This window comes from Mus caroli, unplaced genomic scaffold (assembly GCF_978045245.1).
Source record: "Mus caroli unplaced genomic scaffold, Mus_caroli_1 scaffold_3, whole genome shotgun sequence".
Taxonomy (NCBI): Eukaryota; Metazoa; Chordata; class Mammalia; order Rodentia; family Muridae; genus Mus; species Mus caroli.
In genome coordinates, this window is record NW_028227258.1 from 105,265,032 (window position 1) to 105,286,508 (window position 21,477).

The window sequence follows — 21,477 nt, forward strand, 5'->3', positions numbered from 1 at the left end:
TCTAAAATCATATTGATTTAAAATTTGAGTATATCTAGAACGTAGCCACATACAATTTTTTTTTACTTGAATTACAGTTGTAATAGGTTGATGGAGAAAACTTAAGATAACTGTATGTTATAATTTCCAAGAACTCCAGAAAGTTCAGTTTTGATTAGGATAAAATGAATTATACTCTTCAAAGGCTAATCACTGCAAAGACTTTTGAAGCACCTGTACATACTTAATATCCCCTTTGCATAAAAAGGGAACATGGATGGAATGTCATTATGAGAGTGCCTGCAAGTTTAAAGTTCCCTATATCAGATGTGACTAGGACTTTTAAAGACTGACAATTACATCCATCTGGGCAACACCATTAAGTTCACACATTTTGAGGGCTCTTGGTGCCTCTCAGTACTGTTGCTTCTGATATCCTCATCTCTACTGACCCTGTTCTACTTGCTGAAACATACTGCTTAGATAGATAGCCTTCTTTTCTTCCTTTTCCTTTTTTTCTGAAGTCACAGACAGGCAGGCTGAGGTCTTGAGCCAATATAACTAAAATGTTGGGATGGTGTGAGATTGACTTCACAAAAAGCATGAAATATTGTGTGAAAGTATTCACAAGACAACAAATCAGCAATTAAATACCTTCACCCACTGTCTGTGTCTGGGCTTATGTTATAGCATCTTCACTTCCATCCAAATTTGTCCTATTATGCTCCTCTTGTGTGTCTCAGAAAACAACAGACTTCCAAATATTATGGAATATTTTTCTACTAGCCCCATTCAAACTGTGAGTTGATGTATGTAGAGAGGATCAAGAGCAGTTGAAGACATAATAATAATTCTGTACCAGGGTTTCACAAAGTCTTGGGATGACAGTGTCTGTACTGTTTAGGCAGGCTCACCTGCACCCATGAAGCATACTTACCTTACTATGAGCAGCATATTGATACTACCATTTCCCACCACTTACGATATCAACACCATGACTCCAAACAGCAGTAGTGTGAACACTTTGATTTGTGTTTATTTTTCTTAACAACATCCTTGTTTCTGATTCAAATGACTATGATATCTCAGACATACCAGTCCGGGACAGTGAAGAATGTTCTAAGGAGCCATAGCATTTATATAGAGGTAAGGGTACCATTCCAGACTCACAGTTAGCCATACTTGCTTAGTAATGTCCTGAATGAAGCCTAGCAAAGTGATCCAAGGGACTGAAGGGGTTGTTTAAGACTTCTGCTTTCATGAAGCTGACCTCTTAGGCATGAAGAATCAATTGTATTTCACAAAATTAGGAGGAGGTCTGAATTAAAGTAACTATTTGTCATAAATTTGCTTTTAAAAGTTTGGGCAGAATTGGAGGGCATTGTGAATGCTAGAATGAAGAAAGAAAATGAGAAAAGGCTTATTTTCTGAGAGAGAGGAAGGGAGCAAGAGACAGACAGATAGAGAGAGACAGAGAGAGACAGAATGAGACAGAGAGAGACAGAGATAGAGAAAAGATGTGTGTGTGTGTGCGTGTGACTTTTACCAAATACTTATTTTACTTCAAACCACATGTCAATTGTGTAGACAGGCTACCACTCATGAATACTCAGTGCATAGTTGAGGAAATTCAAAAGTCAGAGAAGCTGGATCACACCACCAAAAATGGAGACATTTTTTGGAATCCTTCTGTTTGTCTCAAATCCAGTGCTTTTTCCTAATTATCTCACATGCTTCTCAGAGTCAAATCAAAATCCCTGTGATTCTTCGTGATTTTTATCTGGTATTACTGGATGTAACCAAGGAAAGGGTTAGGAGCTGTCTTCATTCCTGAAGGCTGGGCTTCAGGATGATGAAGCAGTTCTTCACTGGGAGTTTAATGTTGTTTTTATTTTTAATGAATTGGTACATTTGCTCAAGCTGAACAATTACTAAACATCCTACTGGAAAGGCACAGTGAAGAATAACTATTGGCACAAGGTCTCAGTTCTTTTAAGTTGTGTGATAGGATTCTGGCCAGTAGCTCAGGGAGGATGCTGTTTTCTTTGGAGTTGTTATCAGTGTTGGTGGGCTGCTGGGCATCTGTTCACCCTCCTTTCTGACATTGACTACTCACTGTTCTGTTAGGATCACAGATAACCTCTGCCAAATTTAAAGGGAATCGCCACTAGAAATAGGCCATGTGAATTAATACAATGAATGTCTTCTTTTAGCAACACTGGGGAGTTGATCATTAGCCACACATGGATACATGGTTGGAACTGTCATCCCAATCTTAGGGCAAAGCAAATGTGCTTTCCTTTATCTAGCCTCCCTTCTTTCATGGCTCCATGCTGGACTTTATTTAGTTCCACAATTTTGAGGTCCCCACTACAAGGTAGATATTTTTACCAATTACGGTTCCTCTATCATTGAAATGAAAGTGCTCTACTCCTAAATTGCTCAGAAAATCGTTTCCATTTCCTGCTTCTTCCCCCACCCAAGAATGGTCAGTTCCTTAGCGGGGAGAATACAGTCTAACCTGACCGCTACTGAATGACTCCTGTAGGGCCAATTGAAACGGCCATTGTGGAGAGTGTAACCCATTTCAGCTGCAGATTGTTATTGCCTTGAGCTCTGATGGCTTCATCTTTCTGAAAAACCAGAACTGCTCAACTGCTTGCCAAACTTCAAAAGAATTCACCAGATGTAATACAGAGTGGAAGGTAAATAATTTGATGAAATAATTGGCTGTCTTTGTATTTAAAACCTGACTGCTTAGTTTAGATTTAGAAAATGTTATGTTCTCTACTAACAAGGTATTAAATCTCCTTAAATATTTTATGTCTGTAAGGAGAGCATGGTGAATGTTCAGATAAGATGCTTTTGAAGATGATCTGAAATTTACATGTATAAATCATTAAGCAGTCAACAAAGAAGGCATCATATGTATTGAATGCCTGCTTATTGCTCAATGAACTTGCCCAGGAATCTATGGTCAGCCTTGGTTTTAAACATTTTCATAGCTTCCTGGTTTTTGTCCTTCACCTTTATGGGGTCCAAGATGATGTTCAATGTATTCACTTCTTATTCATGGGTACCAACACAGGTTTTACTCATATATTTCATGACTATTTATTGAATTAATTACAGGCTTCAGAAGATATTCCTTTTTGGAATAAACTGTTGGAAATAAACTTAAGAACAGAAAAATTATGTGAAAGTCCTAGTCTCATTTAATGGCAGGCTAGTGTAACAGGGAATCTGTGTATTCAGCTTCACTAGACTTAGAGTCATGTGGAAAGATATCTCCAGGTATGTCTATGAAGGAGTTTACTTAAAGGTTTAACTGAAGGAAGACCCACTTTAATTGTGGACAACACTATATAATGGGATGGGAACATGGACTGAGTAAACAGGAGAAAAGGAGCTGAGCTCCAGCATTCTCCCCTTTCTGATTCCTGGCTGACTGACTGTGAGCATAGTATGGCTGGCTGTCTCACACTCCTGCAAACATGCCTTCACCAGCACAATGGACTGTGTCCTCAAACCGTGAACTGGCCTAAACCATTTTCTTTTTAAGTTGCATTTGTCAGGTACTCTATCATAACAATGAGAGATATAACAAAAACAGTTAGAATTGAAAGCCTTTCTGGTTCCCGTCTATTAAGGGCAGAACTGATGAACCTTCCCACTGAACATTTCTCTCAACACTTGCGTCAGATGTCACTGCTGGCAAATTTCCAAGCCTGAGATTGTTCACTGACCCATAGTTTCCTAATCTGTTTTTTGTTTTGTTTTGTTTTGTTTTCTGAAGACAAAACAGAAATAGAAACTCAGAAATGAAAATCCAAAGCAAGATTGATTAGCATTTTTTTCTAGCCAGAAAAAGTCCAGCATAAAGATTATCCCTATGTGACCAAGGGATAGACGTCCCAAGGAACAGATGACTCTCTATTCTCTCTGCTCAGCCTTTGTCAGACACAGAATGCCTTTGACATCCCTAAATACTCGGAATTAGAATACAGTGGGATAAGGTCTTTCTGGATTAGCTAAAATCCTTGCCCTTTGAAGAAATGGTAGTCTGAAATCCATGTAAATCCAGACATGAGACCTGCATGTAATTGAGAATTAGATAAGAAGATGAGAACAAACCAGCCACAAAGGCAACCAGTGAGGAAAGATCACAGGGCTTTTTGCTCATGATAAAATTTGGTAAAACAGTCAAGTGTCTAAACCAAGCAGATTCCAAGGCATAATGAAGAATGTGGAAGGTTTCATTGTGGGTATAAATAAAGTAAATAAAGTTTTCAAAACATTTTGGCATTATTGTTTTGAAGAAAAGTTTCTCTATATAGCCTAAGGTGACCTTAAGTCTTCCTACTAATTTCTGTCTTAGGCCCTAAGAGATCAAGATTAATATATACAACAATATATACAATACTACTGAAGTAGTTCAATGAATTCTTTTTTATTAAAATAAACTTTGGGGAAAAGACAGAGCTAATATGTTATATTTTTTTGCCCCAACATTATGTCACTAATCTTTGGAGGCAGAAGGACTCAATTTTACCTTGTTTATTGAGTTACTTTGAATATTCTTTGACTTTTAACTTCTGCATGTGCCCTGGTGGTGCTAAACTTGGGGCCCGTGCCACTAAGTCATTAACTTATCTTTGAACACTGACTACCCATGTTTCTTCGACTCTGAAGGAACAACAATGATGAAGCCTTCCCTGTACTTATGTAAGATGCCATTGCTGCACAACACATAAGCTTGTTGGGCAGGACATGCTGTGAGGAAAGCGTTTTACACATTGCGTGTGCATTTCTATTATATAATCGAGATAAAATTACTGAAAATAAAAAAGGTTTCTTTGAGTTCACAACTTCAAAGCTTTTAGTCTGTGGTCTGGGTCCAGAGGCTTTGGTCCAGTGGCAGCTTAGCATTTGTGTAAGAGTGATTGGCAAGGGAGACTTCTCTCTCATCATGGCTGCTGGGAACACAGAGAGAAACACGAGTCAGGTCCATGTAGCCCTTTAAATAGCATGTCCTAATGACTAGCTTCTTTCTTTTGAAGGTTACACCATTCAACAGTACCACAGGCTGCGGTTCAAGTTGCTAACCCACAAACAGGTTTTTTGGGACTATCTTAGTCAGTGTTCTATTGCTGTGAAGAGACATCATGACCAAAGCAATTTTTATAATAGAAAGCATTTAACTGGGATCTTGCTTACAGTTTCAGATATTTAGTCCATTACCATCATGTCAGGGGCATGGTGGCTTGTGTAGCACTGGAGCAGTAGCTAAGAACTACTAATCAGAAAGCAGAAACCTTAAAGCCTACCCTCAATGGTATACTTCCTCTGACAAGGCTACATTAACCCCCAAAAGGCCACACCTTTTCCAACAAGGCTGTACCTCCTTGACTTCTCAAATAGTGCCACTCCCTGATGACTAAGCCTTCAAATATGTGTGCCTATGTGGCCCATTCTCAGATTTCCATATTTCACTCCCTAGCATTTATAGGCTTGAAGCCATATCATAATACAAAAACGCATTCAGTCCAACAACAGAAATCCATATAATCTTTGAAAATCTCGACACTGTTTAAAAGTCCGAAGTTCAAAGTTTTGAGGTTCATGACCATTTCTTAACTGTAAACCCCTGTAAAATAAAAATAAAAAACAGGTTATATACTTTCAGCATACAGTGTCAACAGAATACAAACTATAATTCTAAAAGGGACGAAACACTGGGTAAAAACAAAACACAGCAGGGCAAACTCTAAATTCTGCATCTCCATGTCTGATATTAAAGTCTTCAGATCTCTGGCTTCTTTTAGCTTTGTTGACTGCAACCCACTTCTCTCTCATAGCTTGGTTCCATACCCAGTTGAAAGCTTTCCTTGGCCAGTATTCCATGACTCTGTCATCATCAACATCTTAGAATCTTTAATACAATCCAGGCTTCATCTCCACAGCTTCATGCAGTAGCCTCTCTGGGACTCCATGTAGGAGAGTGTCTCTCCTGCCACACATCTAGCCTCAGTGGCTTTCATAGCTGCAGAGGGAGATTCCACAATCATTTCCTTATTGACTCTAAAGCCAGAACCATGCTGCTAAAATTGTCAGTCTTCTGCTTGGTGGGACTAGAACTTGGTCCCCCTCCTTCAATTACATTTGTATTAACTTTCTGTTGTTGATGGTTTCCTTCACTTCTTAAACTTTTCTTTAATTCCTTTTTACAAGTTGGAAGCATAGCTGGGTGGGGTCTTGTCTTGAGATTACTACTCTTTTTCCATTTAGCATCAGGCTTTTCTTTAAACCTTTAGTTTCCATGGTCACTGGAATTTGCCCCATTAACTTCCTGGTGCCATTGTACTTTCTCTGTGTCCGTCTTGCTCTAGCTGTGTGGTATAGTTAGTCAAAAAACGGGTGTCAAGCAATGGAAGTCCAAGAATCCTATAGTTGCTCGGTCTTTTTTTTTTTTTTTTTTTGGTTTTTCGAGACAGGGTTTCTCTGTGTAGCCCTGGCTGTCCTGGCACTCACTTTGTAGACCAGGCTGGCCTCGAACTCAGAAATCCGCCTGCCTCTGCCTCCCGAGTGCTGGGATTAAAGGCGTGCGCCACCACGCCCGGCTGCTCGGTCTTTGAGGTTACATGTCTCAACTATCTTCAGTATATGCAGAATCCTAAAGAAGCCGGCTCTAATGCCAGTCAAAGAGTGGACTTACCAGTGAGAGCTAAAGCAAGCAGATAAAACGAGAAAGCATCCTCCTTCCAAGTCCTTTATATCAACTGCCAGTAGATGTGACCAAGGTTGGCAGTGGATATTTCCCCCTCAAGAGATCTTTATGAAAAGTTGTCCTTCCCACTTCAAGTGATTTAATTAAGAAAAGATTCTCTCACAGATGTACCCAGTCACTTGGGTTTTAGTTAATTTCAAATGTAGTCAAGTTGACAACCAAGAATAGTCATCACAGGGACCATTCAGGATATAAATATCAGCACATATAGTCATTTCAAGGATCAGTTTAAGCAATGCATTTTTAAAATGCCAGCATATAATCTATAAATATGCACAGGTGCCACACTAGATATGGAGTTTTCCAGTTACTAGACAATTTTGCTTTTCTAGCCTGTTTGCTCAGTTTCCTCAATTTGCTAAATATGTGTGCTTTTCTTGCTGAAAAGTAAGGTTCTAATATTAATATTTTTGTGTAGTATATTTTGTGTTCTTAAACATCACTCAGTACTATTATACAGCAGTTTTCCATGTTCAAAATGCTTCCAGTGACACCTCAACTTCTGTGCATGACAATCTTGGATGAGATAGTTTATTCTCAGATGAGGAATCCGGGACTTAAAGAGGTAATTTATTTCATATTTCTGAGTGGTATCATAAAGGTAAGAGAGGAAGATCTGTTAGGAATCTCAATCTTTTTATATAAGATTCTGAGTTCTCCTATCTTATAGGGTTGCCTCTGTTGCTAGTTTAGTTTAGTTTTGCTTTGCTTTGTCTGGAGCCAGGATCTCCCTATTAGATCATCCGGCCTCAGTCTCTGTTGTTCTGGGCTTCTATGAATGCATCATCACAACAGTGAGAGTTCCTCTGTGCTTCCTGACTCACTGTGTGAAGACAAGATGGAAGGGTGAAAGAAAGGCTCCTGGACCTCCCAAAGCCCTTGCAGATAGGCTGTCAAGGCTTCTGTTTATCCTGCTCTATTCCTGGTGCCTCCATTATAGTCTCTAACTATCTGTGGATTTGAGGGACAGCACAGTAAAGGCCGGTTACAGAGTGACAGCTACAGGCAACCCACATTTTAAAATCCCAGTTTGCTTATTAATGATAGTGTTTTCTGCTATGCTGTTGTTCCTAGGGTCAGAAGATCCATAAGTAATGAGTTGTCCTTTGTCCTTACGAGAGATTGAAAACCATGCCAGGGCAGATGCAGAGGGAGCCATGTACTCAGTGCTCTTCTTTCTCCCTTTCTCCCGACTTTATATTCGCATCTAGGTAGGCTCAGCTCCATGGAGGCAAAGGATCACCATATGCTATGGTCTCTGAAATCACTCCACAGTAATACTCTTTATAGAGCCTATTATTGTCAGTGGAAAACAATTTTGAAGCCTATATGTGATTAGAGTCGATGGCCAGCTAGAGGCATTTGAAGAAAATAGCTTTTTACATTTCCTCTTATTAAATTTGGTATTTCCTTGTTTAATACAGGGTTCTATACCGCATTTCAACACAACAAACGTTAGATGGAAATCTCTTTTAAGGCGACAGATGGATCTCTGTAATGCTTTGATTAAATAGCTGTTAGCTAGCCATATCTCTGGTGCTTATCATGGGACCTTCTTTAACCACAGTAATTCTGGCCTTTGATTTTATTACTATATGAAAGAAGACAGAATGAGAAAGGGCATAGAATTTAATGACTCCATTCCTTCTCTAGCTTGAAGAGAGAGAAACCTAAAGAGTCAAGAAAGCTAAAATGTATGTGTGTGTGTGTGTGTGTGCGTGTGTGTGTGTGGGTGTGTGCGCGCGCACGTGCACGTGTTGTGAAAATAATGTTCCTCCATGGCTTCAGTTTCTGCCTTGCTTTTGTCTCTGCTGTTGCTTCCCTCTGATAGACTGTAATCAGGATATGTAAGCCAAATGAATCCTTTCTCCCCCAAGTTGCTTTGGTCGGTGTTGACTCAACAACAGATATGTAAGGAAGACAGGTATGTCTTCCTATGTACCCAGAAGAGTTCTGGTAGCTGTTTAAATTCCTTCTATAGCAGATGCTGATAGCTACTGTATCTACTGATAGATACTGATAGCTAGAAAATTACGCTGCCATCCTTCCTAGAACTTAGCCAGAATTCATTTCCCAATCTCCCTCATAGTTTGTATAGACAGGAATTGAATTGTAGCTACTGGAGTATGAGCAGAGGTGACATTGGTCAAATCTCATCTTGACATAAATAGTTTGTATCCTAGCTCTTCCAAACTCGTCCCATTTCCTCTGACTTCAGAGAAAGGTGTCATAAATGTCAGTCACCATTAGACTGGTGTACTTAGTGGATCACAGTTGCCAAGGGTTAGGCCTCCATGCATAACTCTGACTTACCACAAAGACAAAAGGTTTCTATTATGCTGCCTGGTCCGATGTGTAGCCATGCTCCTTACTGCAATCTGATTACCTCTGGATTACAGCCTGCACCTCTTGGGTCAGAAATAAGGCCTCTGGGAACTGAAAACTGATAGGGTCACAGAGATTTGAACAAGTAAAGTACTGTGTTTCTGTGTACACACTTGAATTCTCTGGGTGTCTTCTAGGGACTGGAGAAAGGGGCTTGAAGGTTGAAGTTCGAAGGATATGACTGCATGTCAGTGTCACAGAGTGGGCATACAATCCGACAGTGTGGCCATCCAGTATGGTAGTGTGGGTATCCAGTGTGACAGTGTGGGCATCCAATATGGCAGTGTGGGCATTCAGTGTGACAGTGTGGACATTCAGTATGGCCATGTGGGTATCCAATGTAACCATTGGGCATCCAGAGTTGTACATGCTTCCTTTACTCTCCTCTGAACTACTTTTCTTGTTTGACCTATTTGGTCTTCCCTCAATATGACAAGCTTAAGAAAATGAGGCTTTCTTTTTTTTTCTTTTTTTTCTTTTCTTTTCTTTTCTTTTCTTTTCTTTTCTTTTCTTTTCTTTTCTTTTTTCTTCCCTCCCTTCCTCCCCTTCCTTCCTTCCTTCCTTCCTTCCTTCCTTCCTTCCTTCCTTCCTTCCTTCCTTCCTTCCTCCCTCCCTCCCTCCCTCCCTCCCTCCCTCTCTCCCCCCCCCTCTCTCTCTCTCTCTTTCTTTCTTTTTTTCTTTTTTTCTTCTCTCTTTTTTCCACAGACTGGGTACCCCATATTCAAAATTCTTGGTGGAAGAGTCGGTTTGGATTGGAGATTTTACTTTGAAATATTTGAATACATGTGAGATAACACTGGGATAGGATCCAAGTCTAAACATGAAATTCATTTAGACTTGCCCCCTGAAGGTCATTTTCCACACTATTTCTGGTTCATCTCCATTTCCTTTGCGATCTATCACATGACAGCAGGAGCTGATTTGACATTTATGACACATTGTTGGCACTTGGGAAGTCTTGTATATTGGGTCCTCACAGATTTTGCAGTTTGAAATAGGAATAACCAGTCTAATTATATCCAGCAAATGCAAAAGTTATGTCTCAAACCTGTGCCGTCAGGTTCTATTGGAGATGGTGTGGCTGTGGGATTTTAATCAACTGAGAGTCATACATCTCATTTGCCTATTTACCAGAAATGTCTCAAGGTCTCTATTTTCTAAGTTTCTGTTTGAAACTTAGTGAAAACTAGTTTTCATCTGAGACAAAAATAATAATTCACTGTTGTGTCTACGTTTATTTGGGTATTTATAAGATCTGGAGGCCATGTGAGATTTTGCACTTTTATTTCTATACATAAAAATCTGATTAACAAGACTTCAGGGATTGCATTGTCATTCAGAATTCCTTGGCTCCCTTACATTATCTACTGTGTGTCTGAAGTACCAACCTTTCTTTTATAATTTTAACTTTATTTGTCATTATCATGAGTAGCAGTATATATGACATATTTGTATGTGTGAATGTACATGTGTGTGCATGTAGGTGTGCGTGTGTGGGGGGGCACACACACCACAGCATACTTGTAAAGGTGGGAGGGTAACTTTATGGAGTCAGTTTTCTCTTTCCATCTCTATCCATGTTCCAGCGATCATTCTCAGTCACTTGGCTTGTGTGTCAAGTGCTTGGAGCTGGGCATCCATCTTGCTAGTCCCACTTTTGGAATCTTAAAAGACCATTGTTGGCATACTGATGGGAAAATGAAAGAAAACATATTATATTCTGATCACTCTCTGCAAGTATTACCTTACATTGACTGAAATGGATTAAATTAAAGCCTTATCTTTTAACACGAATGAGAGAAGTAACGTTCTCAGCGGTTTAGTGGTCATTCATAAAATCACATCAAGAACCTCTCCAGAGATCCTGAGGTTTCATTCCCATGCCTCAGATGCGACAACTCACAGGAACCTCTCCAGCATCAAGGAAAATACAGATTTTTAGATGACAGACAGTGTCATTCGTAAACTGTTATCCATATGGTACTGGGGTCTTCATAGGATGTTAGGAACACTTAGGTGCCCTGAGATCATAAGAATGTGAGAAAAAGAAAAAGAAAACAAAAAACAAGCACCAGCATTGATTATTCATATGAGATATGTATTGTTCTTGATGAGTAACCCGGCATTTTCCAAGGGGGCAAGTGGCAATGAGGTAAGTAGAGTCCCATTATGGAACCATGGTGGGTATGCCTAGATCCAGCTACAGTCTCTATAGCACTGGAATTCTCTCTCTCTTCCTTCCCCCCTCCCCCTCCTCTCCCCTCCCTCCCCCCTCTCTTTCCATGCCATATATGCATATGTATATGTAGGGGATCCAACAACAGAAGTTGGCCTTGAGTGCCTTCAACCATAACTCTCCACATTAATTTTGAGACAAGGTCTTTAACTAAACCCCCAGCTCACTGATTCAGCAAGATTAGTTAGCTAAGAAACTCACTCCAGGGATTCCCTCCTCTCTGCCTTGCCATCAATAAGACTGCAGGAGCACATCATACACAAACTAGTTTCTCATACTTGCAATCAATTACTGAAGTCTCTCAAACTCCAGTCATAATCATCCAGCAATAAGTCTAAACAAAAAGGTTCAGTGTTCCTAAAGTGCCCTTAAAATCCTCACAAAGTTCACTCAATTTTTAATATTTCAACTTATTTATTTATTATTTATTTATTTAGTATATGTAAGTACACCGTAGCTGTCTTCAGACACTCCAGAAGAGGGTGTCAGATCTCATTGCAGGTGGTTGTGAGGCACCATGTGATTGCTTGGATTTGAACTCAGGACCTTTGTAAGAGCAGTCAGTGCTCTTACCCACTAAGCCATCTCTCCAGTTCCTCAACTTATTTTTTTATTCTGAGCTCAAATATGTTAATAATTTGTAAACCCCTTGAGAGTAGATTCTGCACACTATTCTCCTTTCTCTCACTAGACTGCCTTTCTCAAGGTTCACATAATTTGTTTACATGACCAATATACACTTATAAGATGTAACACAGATGTATTTTATGCAGTGTCAACATTTCAACTTAGTAATAATTGTCCTCAAATTTCTCAGTGGCATTTTCTTATATACAAAAGTAGTTTAAAGTGAAAAAAATCTACATTTGGTTAGCTATGTCATTTTTATTTTATTTTATTCTGAATTAATTCCTTTCTTCCTCCTCCTCTCCTTCATCTTCCTCTTCCTCCTCATCTTCTTCTTCTATGATGCTAAGACTTTTGAAAGTCAGGCCAGATATTGGGGCAGGGTATTTCAATTTATCCCAGGTTCTTGTGTAGTGACAGACTAAAGAAACAATTCATGGATAAACAGATGTTTCTTTCAACAGTCTATTTTATGGTAGTTTTTGTAGCATAGTGAAATGGTTTTACTTCCATCAACCTTTAGTATTTTTCAATCAGATCAACTACAAGGAAGCTTTCCTTCTCTTTATCATATCTATTATAGGTATCATTTGGTGTGTGTTTACATTATACCATAAATTATAATTTGCCAACATCACTATCTTTCTTTCAGATGTGGTAAGTAGGAGCCCTTTTGATCATTTGTCTCTGTTTCTTTTACTAAGGCATTTATTTATGAACAATAAATTCTACATTGTAATGGACACCTAACACCACAATCAATATTAGAGCAGTCTCTTTCCTAGTCTTTTGCTTTGCTTCTGTGTCAACTGCTGTTGACCCTCTCTTGTTTTCTAGGAACCATCAAACTATTTGCTAACAGAACCATTTTGCCATTTTGTTTTCAAAAGTTTCCTAAGAACAAACCTGTGAAATATAGAGTTTTTCCATTGACCCAACTTGGGTCAATTTTCAAGTAAACACCTTGACAAATTTACTCCTTTTTTAAAAATATTTTCACATTCATGTTAATAATTATAATTATACTATAGATTTACATTTTCATGCTATCTTTGACAGGTTTGGGATTAAGTTTACTATAAAACTACTTAATTGGCATTATTTTCTTTATTGGTTCCTCAAAGGAATATTGGAATCATGGTTGAAGAGATGGTTCAGCTGTGAATAACAGTTCTGCTCCTGCAAAGAACCCAGATTTAATTCCCAGCATCCACATGGAAGCTCAAAACAATCTGTAACTCAAGTTCCAGGGAATCTGACCTCCTGCATCCACACAGTGCATATAAACTTGTGTGTGTGTGTGTGTGTGTGTGTGTGTGTGTGTTAATTCACATAATAATAAATGAATCTTTTTAAAAATTGGAGTAATTTATTTCCTGAGAGAATAAGACTAATAAGCTTTTAGGAAGATTTTGAATCAAATGATTTAAAGACTTTAAAGGCTTTATATTTCATTTTGAATCTGATTTGGCTGTTATTCAGACAAGACTTCTAGTCTTTTAATATAGCTTTAAATTTTAATGACACAATTTTTCTTACAGTTATTTTTCTGAATCTTATATTCTCTGCTGTCTATAATTAATCTACTTTGCTTAAAATTTAGTTTTTGATTAATGTTTATTAATTTTGGATTTAGTGATGTGCAGCATGATGTTTCCACACACAAACACACACACACACAGACACACACACACACACACACACACACACAGAGAGAGAGAGAGAGAGAGAGAGAGAGAGAGAGAACACAAGGCACAATGCCGATAGATGAAGAAAGTTAGATCTTTTTCATTTCTTTATGTTTTGCATCTTCAAGATCCTATCTTCTAGAACTTTATAAAATATATAATAGATAGTTGTGATGGATAGACACTCCACTATACTGAAGAACCTCAGAATTTTCGTGTTTGTGTGTGTGTGTGTTTGTGTTTTAATACTAATTTTGAGATTATAACTGTTCTGTAGTCTTCTGGAGTCTTCCCTATACACTTTATAGACTCAATATACACTATTCTACATTAAGCTTCTAAGGGTTATAAAGATGACTCATCAGTAGAGAACACGTACTGATCTTGCAAAGGACTAGAGTTTGATTCCCAGCACCTATGTTGGGTGCCTCACAACCACATGTTCAGCTCCAGGAGGATTTGAATCTTCCCTGGCTTCCATTATGTGTATGTGCCCTATTTCACACACACACACACACATCAGACACATTTTACAAATAAAATAAATGAAACTTTTCTAAAGTTCTTTCTAAGTTTCCACACATGAGAATATATGGTGAGTCTCTGTGTCTGGTTTAACTCATCTAATAAAATGTTCTATGGGACTGCCCCTTTCACTCCAAATGATAAAACTTCATTTCCTTTATGGCCAAATAGTATTTTATGGTGTATAAACACATTCTCTTCCCCATCCATCCTTCAACAGACACTTGATTAAACATAAAGATGCAGGGGTCACCTTAGCATGGGGATTTCCTTTCTCTAGGGTCTATATATCCTAAATGAAATAACGGGGTCATGTGGAGAACCTAGTTTTAGTTTTCTGAGGAACTGTCAGCAATGTACATCCCTGTGAACCATGCATAAGAATTTCTTTCTCTGCATACTCATTATAAGCTTTGTTATCTATTTTATAATTGCCATTTTAATGGGAATCAGCTAATAACATTTCACTTTTGACTTTCAGTTTCTCAGTGGATAATGATGTAAAACATTTTTAACATACATAGAAGACACGTTCTCTTTTGTTTAAAGATCCAGCAATTAAATATAATCATTCTTTTCATTATATGTCGGGTTTTCATCTGAAACCCTAACAACAGAACACATTCTTTTGAAAGGTCTCTTTTCTGGCAGGTTGTCTTTTCTCTGTCCATTTTCTTTATAATTTTAAAGTTAGTTCTCTGACTTCTGACCTTAGGTGCACAGTACGTCAGTAGTCCTCCTTTGCCCTGTATCAGGGCCGTGCTCCACCTCTCTCCTTTCTGAGTGGTTCATCTCCAAATGCTCCAGTTGTGTTACAAGATTATTGCTCTCTCTTTTGCTTTCAGCTCAGTTTTGTCTTTTCCCTTGAAGGTATTTTACATACTATCCTGCAATTTCATTGATGTATATTACAGTGTGCTTGTTAGAATATACCCAGAGGATCTTATAAGAGAAGATATATTTTTTAAAAGATCTAGCCTGAATACTACTGAAAAGCTGCAGTCCAGGTAATGACCAATTTAAACTAAAAGCCTAGTTACAAAAAAAAAGACTCTGTATAATAGTCATACAGTTTAAAGAAAATATAATCTGAATCACTGTGTCAACAACTCAAAGTTTCCTAGTGGCCACATTTTTAAAGAAAAGAAATAGATGTTATCAATTTTAATACATATTTAAGATATAATTGTATAATGATCTCTGATATATATAATGTATTTACAATATTTAAGTAATAACATACTTTAATTATATCCCCTCTTTCCATGCTGGGATGTGGTTGGGTTTAACTTTGCACAGGTCTTGGGCATGCTGTCAAACCACTGTGCATCTGCCCTGCTATGCACTGACAACAGTTTCTTTGCATAGTCATCCCCCTTCTTTGGCTCTTACATTCTTTCCATGCCATCTTCTGCAATATTGCTTGAGCACTGGGAGGTGAAAGTGTAGTGTAGATGTTCTGGCTAGGGCTAAGCATTCTGTAGTCTCTTATTCCCCTCACCTTTTAAAATGCTATTTAAACAAGAAGTGTGGAAATGCTATAATTTTTGGAACTTAAAGTTCTCTACTTAAAACAAACCACCTTTCTATTATATGTACTTAATGTATGTGTGTGGAATTTGTTTCTATTACATGGAAACACTGAAAACACAAAAGCAGTGGTTTTGTGAGTGGTAGGAGTCAGAGGCTGAGAGAATACTCATTTATTTTTCAGGGCCAAAGGGTAAAGTTTTAGTTTATTATATTGCATATATGTAAACATTTGCTTTATGACATGTTTCAAAAAATAACCCATTACACACACAACTGTGTAGCACACCTGTTAGCTGCTCAGAGTGCAGGACTCTCTTCCTCCAGTTATGGATGACTATCTATAGGTTTCCACAGACAGGGACCTGCATGTCACATTTTGGCACAAATGTTACTAGCACCATTCATCTACTTATTTATTCATCACTCAGTGTTCTTAACTAATTATCTCAGGGTGCTTTGAGGTAATATACAATTCTATGTAGATTAGAAAAAAATCTAAGAAGGTTTGTATGTGGTTTAGGTCATAAATAATGTTATGCACAGTTTTGCTCAATGATTCCAAAGTAAATTTAGCATATAGAGGCTGAGTGTCATTCCTAAGAGTAAGCTTAAGAGTGGCTACATCTCCAAAGCATTCATCATCCTCTCGAGTGGCTTTTCTTTAGCAATGACAATCTCCATCCACAATGTTTCATAATGGTTGTAAATCTCACCATTCTTGATAGGAGGTTGCCACATTTGCTGTTTGCTTTCTCAGAACTATTTTTTCCTAGAGACAGGAAGTATTCATTGAAATATATGGTGAATAAAAAGTGATTCATGATTTATAGAATAAAACATATACTGGCCCTCCTCACCCACAATGGCTATATTAAGAGTTTATCAGTTGCTTAATTTTTGTAGTTTTTTAATCAGCTTATATGCATTTCTTTCAATCTATCTTAAAAGTTTGCACACTTCTTCTCCCTCCTTCCATCCTTCCTTCCTTCCCTCTCTCCCTCCCATCATCATCCTTTCCTGGGTGGGAAACCAGTGAAGTCTCTTAGCACAAAGATGGCAGCTCGTCAGTAACAATTTTCTTAGCTTCTTGTGTAAAATCAAGACATAAACATTTTTTAAAACAAAGCTAAGCTGGGGGTGGTGGTGCACGCCTTTAATCTCAGCACTCAGGAGGCAGAGGCAGACAGATCTCTGAGTTTGAGGCCAGCCTGGTCTACAGAGTGAGTTCAGGACAACCAGGGCTACACAGAGAAACCCTGTCTCAAAAAAACAAAAACAAAAACAAAACCCAAAACAAACAAAGCAAAAACAAAAACAAAAAAAGCTAAAAAATGCAAGAGAATAAAGCAGTTTGTCTTTGACTCTTACTGTTTTTTAATGCCCAGGTAAAGAGGTTGACTAACCAATCAGCAACCTTTGTAACTGCTACATTCAATGGCAGGTGATTCTGTGTATATATCTGTGAAGAAATCTTTCTGTCAGGGAAAGTTTAAAGGTTCAACAACAACAACAACAACAGCAGCAAAAATACAAACAACAACAGCAAAAGCACCAAGATGTGTCTGGAAAGTTGACATCAACATACTTCCAGTGAGGCACCAGAGTCCCTTCAAAGGCTTTCCTGTCCTTTAATGTTCCTGTGGCAAGTACTGATCTCATCCCACCCGCCTGGAAGGAGATCTCTGACAAGGGTCTGTGAGAAACAGCCTCTGTAGCAAGAAAGTCAGAGCAAAATATTGCTGCTCTTTCCAACAATGTTCTGAATGAAGACAATCTCATTTCAAACCAAATCAATGACCTTTACTCATGGTTTCATATTGCCTATTAAATTCCTTCTTGATACATTTTTACAACAATAGCTGATCACTTACTTAGAACAGCAGGTTTCAAAACCAATTGTCTGAGGGAATAACTGTGTAGCTAGCTGTCAGCAGGCATTAGACAGGTCTGCCCGGAAGGTGCTCCCTCCAGCTTGCTCTGTCTAAGGAGAGGAAGTAGCTGACAGGCTAAAAATGCAGGGCAACTTTCCAGGGCATCAAATCAAGTGAGTACAGTGATGCTTTATTAGTTTTGTTAAGGCCTCATCAGTATTCCCTAAATGTCACCTTCATCCCTGGTTAAATATCACAAGAAAATATGATCCAATGGTAAACAGAACTTATTTGGCGATTATTTAGTGTTTATAAATATTCACTTCCTGGCTCTCCCGTACAATAAACCAAGGCATATCAAGAGTGGAATATCTTTGTTCCAGATCAGATATTAATTTATTGGAAGCTTGTTTCATTATGTTAGGAGAGGGTTGGCAATAAATATCAATCTGTTCTCTTTTAAGAAGTTTCTGCTAGGTTCTTAGAAAGATGTCACTAGTACTGAGGTGGCTCATCAGACATCACTCTGGCCATTTTGGTCATTCCATTATCAAATGTGGCTTAACCAGATCATTTCTCTGCCTCTACAATTACTGTAGTTTGCCTCATGACAGATCTGGCTTGATAGTCTTATAATGATCACATTGTATTCACCATAACTTCTAAACCCATCCTCTATATCTGCATCTCCCAGTGTTCTTGGTGACCATAATCCTATGAGATGTTTGGTGAAGATACAGAAGTTTTGCTACTGAGATAAGTTTGAGGAAAGCTATATGTTTTCTTTCTTGGAAAATAAAATAATATCAGTCAAGTAAAAAAAAATTGAGAAACACTAAAAATTGTTTATGTATGGTCATCTCATTACTTTTCAAAGTTTATTTGACTAACAATTACTTTGAATCAGAACTTTTCTGTTCTCTACTTTTCTCCTTCTCCTTGTCTTTCTTGCTTGCCCTCTTTGTCCATTTCTCCCCCTCATCCTATCATTGCTGGAGAGTCACACTAAGGGACTCATACACACTAGACACACACCACAGCATACTGACACTACTTCAGCCTGAGTCATGCATGTCTCTAAGTAGACCAAATCACTTAGACATTTTCGTTGTAGACTGTGCATCTACTTTTGTGGTGAGGGCATCCATGTATGATGAACACATTGCTATTGTGCTTAAATGCTGCAGTGGCTGCACATTTCTCACAGGGTCAAATTCAACACTTCCTAGCAGAGAGGCAAGACCACACATATTCTGTCCCAATCACTTTCACATTCATTGCCAACTTCTGCCTGCTCATACCACTCTATTTTACTGTAAAGCTTCTCACAATGTGCTCTTTGTCTAGATTCTTCTTCTCATTACATGGAAGACTCACAGTCAGCCTGAGATCAAATTGAACATTATCTTTCTTACAATACTCCCTTGGCTAGTGCTCCAGCATAACCACAGAAGCCTGTGTCCCAGACTCCGGGTGTCCCAGACTCCCGAGACACTCATTTGAGTGTCTACTTGTGTAGGTTGTTTTCAATGGAGGCTTGATTTGTGTTTTTTCCCACTGGGCCTCAAATTCCATAACAACAGGGCCAGGGTTTATCTGTATCAGTAACTTAAAAATGGATTAAAAGAAGATGGTAGACAAGTTAGTTTAAGGGACAAATGATCATATGACATATTCAAATACGTAATTGCAGTGTAAGCAGAAGAGTTAGACTGAATTGTGTTAAAACCAACCAAGGTGATTTATTTGTTTTTAGGCCATTGGATTTGTTTCCTGCTTTAGGCTTCAGGTTATTAATATCTTGTGAGCTGCCTATAGAGTTCGAGGCCAGCCTGGTCTACAAAGTGAGTTCCAGGACAGCCAGGGCTACACAGAGAAACCCTGTCTCGAAAAACCAAAAAAAAAAAAAAAAAAAAATCTGCAAGTTGAAGGAAATCTAACAGATTTCCCAGTTCAGTTATTTAGACATATAAATAATTATAGCACATTATACTAAGGTCTGTTACTGACTGTTTCTAGATGTTTGACATTCATAAAAATTAACACATAGCTACTTATTGAACATAACACTCTAGTAGTCAGGAATAGCATCCACCAAGTAGTTGTGTGTAGGTATCACCAGAGGGTGTATTTAATCCGTAATGTTTACAGACAAATGAAAAAAACTGGGAAGGAATTTGTAACTCAGAATCCTGGAATGCAATGTGGTAAACTCGATCAATGTTTCCATTAGCAGAGTCTCCTTGAGTGAAACCAATGCCAAGTCTAAAATACGATGCCCCTGCTGTCTAATGGAATATCTTCTCTTGGTCCTCTTGCTTATCTTCCTGCATTAAAGTGATAAATGAATTTGCAAGTGTCTTTGCAGTTTTACAGCTCTTAGAAGCAATGTTTTCTTTTTTCGTTTAATATGACTTCAAAGAAAAAAGTCAAATATGGAAAAAACCAAAGTAGAGGCATTTCTTTGAAATTAATTATAAAGAGGGAAAGGGAGTTTGATTTTTACCTATTTTCCCTCCAGTGTGTCTTTTTTTTTTTCTCCTGCAAACATGGTTCATGAAAAGATGACCTGAAAGAACTATCTCCCAGTGATGACACCATTTGTTCACACAAGACTCAAGTCCTAATTAGTGAAATATGCTACTTTTAAACTCAGAGTTAGTGCAACTAAACCACCACTTGTCAGTCATGCACTGTGCATTCTTTCCTGCATAGAAGAAGGCTGTACCAAGCCATCTGTTCAGCTGCTTCCATGAAAAGTGATATTCAGTTGTTTTCTTCTCCAACAAGAATTTATTGAGCTCTGCTATGTCTTATGCATTATAAGTGATATAATGAATTAAGAAATTTGTGTACTGAGTGATTAATGGAGGAAGGACCAGTCCATTGTGAGTGGAGCAATCCCTGGGCTAGTTGTCCTGGGTTCTGTAAGAAATCTAGGGAAGCAAGAAGTAGCAGCCATTAAGCAACATTTCTCCAAGGTCTCTGCTTCAGCTTCTGCTTCCATATTCCTGCTTTGTTTGAGTTTCTACCCTGATTCACTTCATTGATGAATAGTGATATGGAAGCATAAGCCAAATAAACTCTTTCCTCAAAAAAAATGGTTCCTGATAGCTCAGTGTGGAACATGATAATCAGATAATGTATTACAATGTTATGATTTTATTCTAGGACTAGGGACATGATGGTGTGGGACCAGATAGCACTGGAATGGGGGATATTCATCAAGGCAGTTCATACCAAAGTACCATATATCTCATCTACAGTTGGCTGCTGTAATCCTACATGAACCTGACCCTGACAGCTCTTTCTCTAGTTATTTAGAATGATGTTGACTCAGTCTTTAATTCTGTTGGCAACATGTGCGCATAGTTGCATCTGGTGGAATTTTCCTCCTGTGTTGGGTATTAAACCTAGTCCTTTCTGCATAAGAGGAAGCACTGGGCTACTGAGCTCCAGTCCTTTATCATCCGTTGACAAAACTCAAAAGATTAACTTCTTTTATGTTTTAATAAATATTCATTTTAGCACATTTTACAAGAAACTCAAATTACACATATGGCCATATTCTTATTTTACTACGATTTTAAACAAAGATATAAATGATAGACAGTGTTTTCATATGACAGAAATGTAAATTATAGGAGATTCAGTGATCTGTACTACACTTTGTGGTTAAGCACAGAGGCATGGACAAAGATGATTACACATTCAGGTCTGTACTTCTAGATATAAACTCATGGAAAATGAGACGTCTTTAGTCAAGTGGGTAACTGCAATAAAATTCTCCATTCTGGATCATTATTGTAATCTCACTAATTATGTATATATTAGTTGCAAATATAA